Raw genomic sequence first — 11,448 nt, 5'->3', positions numbered from 1 at the left:
TGTGTCTGTGGTTCCTCTCTGGTCCAGAAGGACCGAAGCCTCCGTCACCACATGTAAAATACCGGCTGCTCAGCTGAACAGTCCTGGCTCTGCCGTCTCCTGCAGCCGTCTCTGCTCTGGAGAACATCTGCAAGCAGCAAAACCAACCACTTTAAGGTCAATCTGGTTCTTTCCTGATGATTCTGTTCTTGTTCTTTCTCCCAGAATCCAAAACGTGGCTCTTTGACAACTGATGCAGGTTCTATGAAAATCATCAGCCGTCGTTGTCGACCCTGTTTTATCTGCTCCGTGACGTCATCTCCACGTGTCTCAAGTTCTTCTTCTGCTGCTGATAAAGTGAGTCAGACTGAAAATCTCTCTTTCATCAGTGGTCATGTGATTTCCTGTAAGTACACTGAGGGGGAGGGGGAGCTCTGCTCAGGTGAAAAACACCTGTCAGATTCAAAGTTCAGAGTTCAGAGTCCATGTCGACGTGGACGGAGCAGCAGAGGAGACCAGGTGAGGGTTTGTTTCTTCTTTTTCTGCTGCTGTTAAAGTGTCTGAGACTGAAACTAAAGAACTAAATATTTTGGGGACACGGTGGAGCAGCTGGTAGTGCCGTCTCACAGCAAGAAGGTCCTGGGTTCCATTCCTGCCGGGGACGCTGTGGGCGCTGAGTAGGGTTGTCACGATACCAAATTTCTGTTTCGATACCGATACCACTATGTATTTCGATACTTTTCGATACTTTTCGATACTTTTTGTAAAAAGGTGGAACACTCTCAAATGTCAATATTTTCCTTTATTTTAAAGCAGACTTTGGGAACAATAACAACAATGAATAAAATAAATAATTGGCATGGGATACTAAAATGTTCAAACCTTTAGAACAGTGTGAACAAGTAAAATAAAGCAATGCCATTCAAATTAAAGTCACCATGTTAAATAAAATACTGTAGCAGCAAAAACTCCTGCTTCTGAGTGGGTGGTGTCACCCTCTCTGAGCCAGGAGCACTAGACTTCTGTAATTGGGGGAGGGAGGGGGTACAGTATTTTAATTAACATGGTCATTTTAATTTAAATGCCATTGCTTTATTTTACTTTTTCTCATTGTTCAAAATGTTTGTTTTGAAACTATAGGCCACATGAAACATTAAATGGGCATAACTAGAAAAATAAATTGAGGCTCATTCTATCATCTACAGGACTGTCTCAGAAAATTAGAATATTGTGATTTTCTGTAATGCAATTACAAAAACAAAAATGTCATACATACTGGATTCATTACAATCAACTGGAATATTGCAAGCCTTTTATTATTTTAATATTGCTGATCATGGTTTACAGATTAAATAAAAACTCAAATATCCTATCTCAAAAAATGAAAATATTCTGGGAATCTTAATCTTAAACTGTAAGCCATAATCAGCAATATTAAAATAATAAAAGGCTTGCAATATTTCAGTTGATTTGTAATGAATCCAGAATGTATGACATTTTTGTTTTTTTAATTGCATTACAGAAAATAAAGAACTTTATCACAATATTCTAATTTACTGATACAGTCCTGTAGGATAGGATTAGATATTGTAGGCTAATGGAATGTTTTACAAAAGTGTGTTTCAATATAATATTAATTAATTCATATAATTCATTGCTTTAATGGTTTATAATATATATGAAACATTAAATAATATTAAAATATAAAAAATATATTAAAGTTATATTCTAGTCTGTGGATTTTTTAAAAATATTTTAAAAATTGCATTTATTAACCATGGACATGTTTTAACTCTGTGTATAGGCTACTGTAGGTTTACTACGGGCTGGGAGAGGCTTTGTACTTCTTTCATTGACATGACAGTGCAGTGAACTGGTGAACAAAGTTATCAGTTGTCGTTCTTGACTGAAGTCGTGGAACAAGTCCGCGTGGTTGTCCTTTAAACGTTTGGACAAGTTTGAAGTGTTGCCTCCTTTTGCGAGACACGCGTTGTCGCACCGCTCGCACTGCGGTGCTTCTGGGTTCAGCCGCTCGCCCTTATCGCTCGGTTTGAACCCGAAATATTTCCACACCGTACTTCGGGCCCCCATTTTGTCCACAAGTACAGGCTTTTCTTCAGCTAGCTGCCATCTATATTTATTATATATTTATTTATTTAACTTTATTTCAACCCGCTCTGTCTCACGCGACTTCTCGTTTCTCTCTCCTCCTCCGCATGCGAGTGGGAGTGGGAGGCGGCTCTGCTTCTGCAACTACGTCACACTCGCTGAGCCCGCCGTGCTTAAAGAGACAGGCTCCAATTTACCAATTCGTTTGCATAGAAAAAATATATAAAAGTACCGTTTGTTTTTAAATGCTGGTATAGTACCGTTTTCAAAACTCTAGTACCGCGGTACTATACTGGTACCGGTATACCGTGCAACCCTAGCGCTGAGTGCGTGTTAGTTCCCCCATGACTTCAGCACCACACCCTGGGTGGGGTTGGTGAAAGAGCCTTTCTGTGTGGAGTTTGTATGTTCTCCCCGTGTTCCCTTGTAGGGCTGAAGGATTAATTGCATTTGCGATAATATCGCGATGTGATAAAACGAGATTTTCTAACCACAAAGGCTGCGATTTGACCAGTCAAGTGATCTGGTCACGTGATCTGGTCACGTAATGTGCGAGTGAGCAGGGCAAGCAGAGCAGGCAGGGAAAACAATCCACAGTGCCGCGTTACCTAAATCTACCATGGCCTCAGTGTTAGGGCTCAGCCAGGCGGGGCTTTATAAATATATGGGCTTTATAAATGTATTAAATATATGAGTGTGGAGTCGGCGTGGTGAGGAGCTGCGCGTGGCGACGAGCAGGGCGCGCGTCGGAGGACAGTGAAGGCTGATTTATGGTCCCGCGTTACACCAACGCAGAGCGTAGGCCGTAGGCTATGCCGTACACTACGGCGTAGACTCTGCGTCGATTTAACGCGGAACCATAAAGGCTGATTTATGGTTCCGCTTCGCCGTGGTACCCTACGGTGTAGGCTCTGCGTCGATTTAACACGGAACCTTAATTCAGGCTTGAGTCACTGTGAGCCTGAACCTTCAGCTCGTCAGCTCATCAGGAGGAGAGGTTAAACAGCGGGGCTGCCAGTTGCTCATTGTTGGTTCGTTTTGTTAACTCTGAGCTTTGTTGGTTTGTTTGTTAGTTTGCTGGTGTTTTTTTTTTCTTCCTGTGATTTTTGAGTTATTTGTGAAGAAGTTCTGAGTTCCTTTTGAGGAAGGTTTTTTTTGCTCCCTGTGGGAGTTTTTCTGTGTTTTTCTATCAAACTACGCCTTGTTTTGGCTAAATTTTAACCCGGTTTGGTGTTGTGCGATTGGGTTCAGATAACGATCCATAATAACACTCATGTGTACAGATGTGTGTAGACTTGTTAAAGAGGTAAAGCCACAGATTTGTTTTCTTTATTGTTCTTTATTGTTTTCTTTATAATCTGTGCTTTAAATTAGGGATGCAAATTATCGATTATTTAATTAATTGACAGTTGATAACCTTATCGATCGATCATCGATTAGTTGATAAGCCATTTTAATGTATTCCTTAATCAAATATTTATTTGATACAAAAGTAACAAAAATACATTTTTGTACCACAAGGAATATAATATAAAGTGCACTTCAAGGCTATTAGTAGCAGCAGCCATAATAGTGTCATTTGTGTCAAGCAAATTTTAAGTTCTAGTTACGTTTTAAGTTAGAGTTTTGGCAGTGTTCAAAATAAAATTATGAGACCTGATGTATTGGAGCACATTTTCTTTTAGTTAAAACTGTAGCGGGGACAGATGTTTAGAGAAACCTATGTATGTACCGGGTGAAGGCTGATTTATGGTTCCGCGTTACAACAACGCAGAGCCTACGCCGTAGGCTACGGCGGCGGCTCTGCGTCGATTTAAGGCGGAACCTTCAGGCTTTAGGGGAACATTTCGGAGAACAACCAGAAGAATATAGAGTGGATTAAAAATAAAAGTTAAGCACTGAGCTACATGTGTCTCCCGTCTGGGCCATTGCAGACTCATTGCCTGAGCATGATATTACTAAAACCGTCTCTTTCTTCTAACTTTATGTGCGCGCCGCGGCGCATTGTGTCGCATTAAATGTGGTCCGGGCGTAATACCAGCTGGTGAAATTAAACGAAAAAAATAAATAAATAGATTAATTGTAATCGTTAATTTTAATCGGGTAATTTCATAACGGCAATTAATCGAAAATCGATTAATTGTTAACATCCCTACTTTAAATAAATCTGACATTGTTTATTATAAAACAGACTGATTTATTGCTTGTGTAGTTGAAAAATACATGAGAACAGGACCTTGAAAAAATAATCCCATATTAAATCCCAATCGCAATATTGATGAAAAAAATCGCAATTAGATTATTTTCAATAATCGTTCAGCCCTATTTCCTTGGGTAGCAAATTTTTTTGTCCTGCCGTTGGAGGCCCCAAATTTGTGTCTTCCATCGCAGGACCCTTTCATACCCACACTCACCGACAAAGACAAGGACACTCATTCACTCACCAATTCCCCCTCCCCGCCCCCCGGGCAGCACGGCGAGCCCAGCCAAGACCCGGGCACCGCGACCACCCCGCCCCAGGCCAACGAGGGAACGCGGGTGGAGTAGGCCCCACTCCCGCCCCTGGTGTTGAGTGGATGTGACTAATGCAATAAAAACAGGGAGGGGGAGGTCAGGGTATCATATTTGACAATGACCCCCCCCTCCAAGACGCTAGGTATCCTTGTTAAGTGTATCTCTATTAAATGTTGAATGTGCGGTGTCTAAGATGTTATTAAAATCGTGGGGGGGGAGTACCAGGACAGTGTGCCCCACGCCCCGGACCCCTCACCCCCTCAGACCTATGTGTGTGTGAGTCGTGTAGGGGGGGCAGGAGGGGGAGCGGTGGTCAAAGCCAGGAGGCAGGGCCAGTGGTACTGGCCCTCATTTTTTTGCCCCCCTAAACGTGCACCAAAAGTCACCAAATTTTGCATGCAAGCCAGGCCTGGGGAAAAATGTGATATTTAATGGTTTGCATTAATGGGCGTGGCCTAATGGCTCAACAGCGCCCCCTAGAAAACTTTGTGCCTCAAGCCCCACAATACGGTTTGACGTACATGCATGAAAATCGGTACACACCTGTATCATGTCGCAACTTTAAGAAAAGTCTCTTGGCGCCATGGCCAAAACCGAACAGGAAGTCGGCCATTTTGAATTAATCATGTAATTTTAGCCCAATTTATGCAATTTCTACGGCCGCTTCTTCGCCCAAACCGTAACGTGCACCAAGGTGTGTTATACATCAAAATGTCTCGATACTGCTACAATGCGCATTACTTTTCTCAGCCCCCCCCTTCATATGATTGGTTCAAATTTGATAGTTCCTACTTTCTGCCATAACTTGTGAATGGTTTGCCATAAAGACTCGTGGGTGGTGTAATCGGACTTAGTTCTGAGTCCTTGACCTTTATTGGTGAAAATTGCACGTGCGAGGGGCCGTCCATCGCTGCGTGCAGCTTTAATTATTATTATTATTGTTAGTATACTATATTATTATTATATTATTAAAGCTGCAAGCAGCGATGAACGGGCCCTCGCACTCACGGCCACCGCCCCCCATAAGCATATCAGAAATGACACCACCCACGACTTCCTATGTAAAACCATTCAAAAGTTATAGCAGAAAAAAGGGACAACCAATCAGAAGAAGGGGCGGGGCTAATTCAGGCCAATGAAGGTCAAGGACTCCATACAGAATCTGATGACACCACCCACGACTCTCTATGTCAAACCATTCAAATGTTATAGCAGGAAATAGGGACAACCAATCAGAAGAAGGGGCGGGGCTAATTTTCGCCAATTATGGTCAAGGACTCAATACCGAGTCCCATGACACCACCCACGACTCTTTATGTCAAACCTTTCAAAAGTTATGGCAGAGAAAAGTATTCTAGTGGGCGCTGTTGAGCCGTTAGGCCACGCCCATTAATGCAAACTATGAAATATCAAATGTGTCGACAGGCCTGGCTTTTCTTTAAGTTGCGACATGATACAGGTGTGTACCGATTTTTGTTCATGTACGTCAAACCGTATTATGGGGCTTGAGGCGCAAAGTTTTTTCTGTCTGAACCAATCAGATGAAGGGTGGGCGCGCTTTTTGCCGTCTAGCGTCGCCACGGTAACGCTTTTGAAAGAGAAAAGTAATGCGTGGTGTCGGAGGATGGAGACGCACGTTTTGATGTATAACACACCTGGGTGCACGTTACGGTTCGGGCCGTATTAATGACCGAAGAAATGGCATAAATTGCGCCAAAATTACACGATTAATTCAAAATGTTCAAAATGGCTGACTTCCTGTTCGGTTTCGGCCATGGCGCCAAGAGACTTTCCTTTAAGTTGCGACATGATACAGGTGTGTACCGATTTTTGTGCATGTACGTCAAAGCGTATTGTGGGACTTGAGGCACGAAGTTTTATCTGTATGGACCAATCAGATGAATTGGGGGCGCGCTTTTTGGCGTCTATCATCGCCACGGTAACGCTTTTGACTGAGAAAAGTTATGCACGATATTGCAGGATGGAGACGCACATTTTGATGTATAACACACCTGGGTGCACGTTACGGTTCTGGCGAAGAAGCGGCTGAAGGAATGGCATAAATTGCGCCAAAATTACATGATTAATTCAAACTGGCCGACTTCCTGTTGGGTTTCGGCCATGGCGCCAGGAGACTTTTCTTTAAGTTGTGCTATGATACAGGTGTGTACCGATAAAGGAAGCTCTGAAAACCTTAACAAACCATGGTTTACTATAGAACTTAGGAAATCCGCAAATTCAAAATTTAATGTCTATGAGTTTTGGTTCAAATATAAATCATTGGTATAGTATGCATAAATGGCTTTATGAGGGTGACACTTCCATTATAGATAAAATGTATTTCAAAATGGTTTTCAAAAATGAAAGGACACATGAGTCTATCTTTCTTGAAAAGTTAATTTAATTACTGATACTTATTAAAATATACATTTTGTTAAGGAAATCTATTAATTTTGAGATAAATAACGGTCGCCCCCAATTACTTTTTTAAGGTCGTTGCCCTATTAATGTAGGTTTAAAAACACTAAAATACCTTTGTTTTAAGTTTTCACATATATGCACACTACATTCCAAATGTTTGGAAAATGGCCAAATACATCTTTATTTTAAGTATTTTAAAAATAGGCCTCTCAAAGGCCTTATACATCATTGACCCACAATTGTGATTCAGGCTTAAAGCTCCCCTGCTACACGTCATTCAGGCAGCCAATCAGCACAGAGCCTCATTAACATAGCCCCCCCTCCCCTCAGAATCCCTCATAGACAAGGTTAGAAACGGTAAAAATAAAGACATGGCCCAGAGGCTGAATTTCTCATTTATGTAGAAAAAACCTTCAAAAGCTTGTTTTTAAGACATTCAATGCCTGTTTAAAATATACATTAAATGCCATAATAGGTCACCTTTAAATAATTTTTAAGCAAATGAAGCAACGGTAAATTCTCGCCAAATACAGTAAATTCCAGTTGTCCCTGAACGCACCAGGAGGATAATCAGCTTTTTAGAATTCCGACCGGTCCCTGAATGCACCTCCTCCGCGGCGCTGCGTGGTCCCGACCAGATCTCGGCTGAAAGCCGATAATAATATAATAAAATTGCAAAGCTGCTGTGAAATAAGGTGTAATACATGCACTGTAGTTATTTTCTGTATAAAAATTGAATTTAAAAAGACGGGTTTGACTCAAAATCAGTGTGGTTTTATTTAAGTGGTCTCTGTCTCGGTAGAAGACAGAGACATGAAAGACATGAAAAAAGTCTGCATTACAGACATGCGCCGCCGAAATACATCGGTGAAAACTATTCCACAGGAATATTTCACCATAGATGTCTTAAGACGACTCTACAATTATGCACACAATAAAAAAATACTTACAGATTAGGTTGGGACTCGTGTGAAAACACTGGAGGATTCATGTCGTGTGAGGAACGTCAATACGGTGCGCACGCAACAACGTCCCCCCGCTCCCCCCCTCCTCCCTCGGCCTCCGATCCGCTGCAGGAGCCAGCTTGCTTTAAATCCAATGGATTTAAATAAATATTCATTACCAATCGTGCGTTTTACGCACCTTAATGCCAAAAATATATTTTCACATCACAGTAAACAATATTTTTACGAAGTTTACGAAGTTAATTGGACATGGCATGACAAAAATATGATTTAATTGTATATGAATACATTTTTGGAAAAAGAGAGTTACAAAGTTCTTCAAAAGCGATATGTACCAGCGTATGATTTTTTAGTCATGTCGAAATGTATCTAAATCTGACATTTTATTGTCTTAAGACCAAGCCTATGATTTTAAATTATTATTTTACCAAAAAATTCAGAGTGACGTAAAATGGCAGTTCCCTTCAAGTTATGACCACGATACTCAACACAGTTAATAAGGACGCTTATGACAATAATATGTGTCGATTTCATTGTGATTGAATGAATGAAACAGCAATGACAGCACATAATTTGATGAAAAATGTATACCTGACCAAAAGGTGGCGCTATGGATTTCAATCCAAGATTGTCATATCCACTTGTTCAGAATGGAAGCCTGATTACATGTATTGATTTTGGGTCAATTTGGACCAAGTATGTTTAAGTTACAACAACTTTTATGTTCATGGCGAGACACAGAAATTTGACCACCTCTAACGGCCACGCCCTTCGATAAGAACGTACAGTTTTCTCTGTCAGTCATCGTCAATGTCTTACCTATTATCTGACCAACTTTGAGATCATTAAACTGATCTCGCTTGGAGCACAGATGCATACTAGAAGACATGACAATTCCTGGTGCCAACAGGTGGCGCTACAACCGATCCTGAATATTCCACCACATATGTCTTCAGGCTCAGCCTAAAATCATGCACATACGTTTTCAACCACATCAAATCATGTATTGCTGAATTACAGCCAATTGATGTTTGATGGCGAGGCTTAAAAATGACCTCAAACTTCGCCGAATCACTACGGTCAAGCCCTCTGCTAAAAACTTAAAAGCTTCGCAATTTAGCGTCGGCCATGTGTCTAGATTGTACAAATCAAGTTGTGAGCCAATCTGATAAAATCTCTAGGAGGAGTTCGTTAAAGTACGAGGCCTAGAAATGATCAGAATTCATCAAAAATGACATTTTCTATTCAAAATGCCGGACTTCCTGTGTAACTTAGAGCATGGGTCCAAGAGACTATTTTGTAGGGCTTTGTCTGATATAATAGACACATAAAGGACATTGCTGTAAGTCAAACCATATTATGGGGCTCGTCGAAAAACATAAAATAGGTGGCGCTATAGAGCCCATTCTTGTGGACCCATGCCTGTCGCCCATAAAATACGTAATTTTACGCGACTCTGGAAGCGTGTGCAAAATTTGGTGAGTTTTTGAGCATTTTAAGGCCTCCAAAAAGGCAATTCATTTACGGCGAGAATAATAATAATAATAATAATAATAATAATAATAATAATAATAATAATTAAAGCTGCAAGCAGCGATGAACGGGCCCTCGCACTCACGGCCACCGCCCCCCATAAGCATATCAGAAATGACACCACCCACGACTTCCTATGTCAAACCATTGAAAAGTTATAGCAGAAAAAAGGGACAACCAATCAGAAGAAGGGGCAGGGCTAATCCAGGCCAATGAAGGTCAAGGACTCCATACAGAATCTGATGACACCACCCACGACTCTCTATGTCAAACCATTCAAAAGTTATAGCAGAAAATCGGGACAACCAATCAGAAGAAGGGGCGGGGCTAATTAAGGCCAAAGAAGCTCAAGGACTCATTACAGAGTCCCATGACACCACCCACGACTCTCTATGTCAAAACATTCAAAAGTTATAGCAGGAAATAGGGACAACCAATCAGAAGAAGGGGCGGGGCTAATCTTCGCCAATTATGGTCAAGGACTCAATACCGAATCCCATGACACCACCCACGACTCTTTATGTCAAACCTTTCAAAAGTTATGGCAAAGAAAAGTATTCTAGTGGGCGCTGTTGAGCCGTTAGGCCACACCCATTAATGCAAACCATGAAATATCAAATGTATCGACAGGCCTGGCTTTTCTTTAAGTTGCGACATGATACAGGTGTGTACCGATTTTTGTTCATGTACGTCAAACCGTATTGTGGGACTTGAGGCACGAAGTTTTATCTGTATGGACCAATCAGATGAAGTGGGGGCGCGCTTTTTGGCGTCTATCATCGCCACGGTAACGCTTTTGACTGAGAAAAGTTATGCACGTTATTGCAGGATGGAGACGCACATTTTGATGTATAACACACCTGGGTGCACGTTACGGTTCGGGCGAAGAAGCGGCTGAAGGGATGGCATAAATTGCGCCAAAATTACATGATTAATTCAAACTGGCCGACTTCCTGTTGGGTTTCGGCCATGGCGCCAGGATACTTTTTTTTAAGTTGTGCTATGATACAGGTGTGTACCGATAAAGGAAGCTCTGAAAACCTTAACAAACAATGGTTTACTATAGAACTTAGGAAATCTGCTTTAAAGAAAAACAAGCTTCATAAAAGGCATTTACAAAGTCCTAGTCCTTTAAATTGTGCTACATACAAAAATTATAGGAATAAATACAACCACCTTATTAGAAATAAATAAATGATCTATGGATAATATTGAAAGAATCACTCAGCAAGAAAAAAAATCATCTATTCCAGCCCAGTCTACATTTCAGGATGGTGCATAAGATAACAGAGCATACACAAATTGCTGATAAATTCCATGATTTCTTTATAAATGTGGTTCCACGTCTTGCAAAAAATATTGAAAATGTTCATGGTTCTCCTTCTAACTATAAATGAAGGTTATCCCTCTTTAAAGAAGACCTATTATGAAAAACATAGGAACATACAATGACATAGTTATGCTGATTCTTTAATATTTGTCTTTAAATTTGTCTCAAATCAAACTGTCTGCTGTTTCTCATCATTTGGGCCGACCACCCGTCATGTGGGGTAACCAACGAATCGCAATTTTGTACCAAATTCAAAATTTAATGTCTATCAGTTTTGGTATAATATAAATCTAAAATAAATATAAATCATTGGTATAGCATGCATAAATGGCTTTATGAGGGTGACACTTCCATTATAGATAAAATGTATTTCAAAATGGTTTTCAAAAAGTAAAGGACATATGAGTCTATCTTTCTTGAAAAGTTAATTTAATTACTGATACTTATTAAAATATACATTTTGTTAAGGAAATCTATTAATTTTGAGATAAATAACTCAAAGGCCTAATACATTATTGACAGACAACTGTGATTCAGGCTTAAAGCTCCCCTGCTACACGTCATTCAGGCAGCCAATCAGCACAGAGCCTCATTAAC

General features: G+C 40.7%; 1 protein-coding gene across 1 annotated transcript in view; it reads left to right on the top strand.

The window, feature by feature from the left end:
• The first annotated feature begins 479 nt into the window (after nt 1-479).
• Nucleotides 480-11,448, top strand: part of LOC133422948 (NACHT, LRR and PYD domains-containing protein 12-like) — a 229,237-nt gene continuing 218,268 nt past the window's right edge. The window contains exon 1 of the mRNA XM_061713011.1: nt 480-498. The gene's annotated coding sequence lies outside the window, so the exon portion shown is untranslated. The remainder of the gene's footprint in view (nt 499-11,448) is intronic.

Source organism: Cololabis saira, chromosome 22 (assembly GCF_033807715.1).
Source record: "Cololabis saira isolate AMF1-May2022 chromosome 22, fColSai1.1, whole genome shotgun sequence".
Lineage (NCBI taxonomy): Eukaryota > Metazoa > Chordata > Actinopteri > Beloniformes > Belonidae > Cololabis > Cololabis saira.
This window is presented reverse-complemented; position numbering and strand designations above follow the sequence as displayed.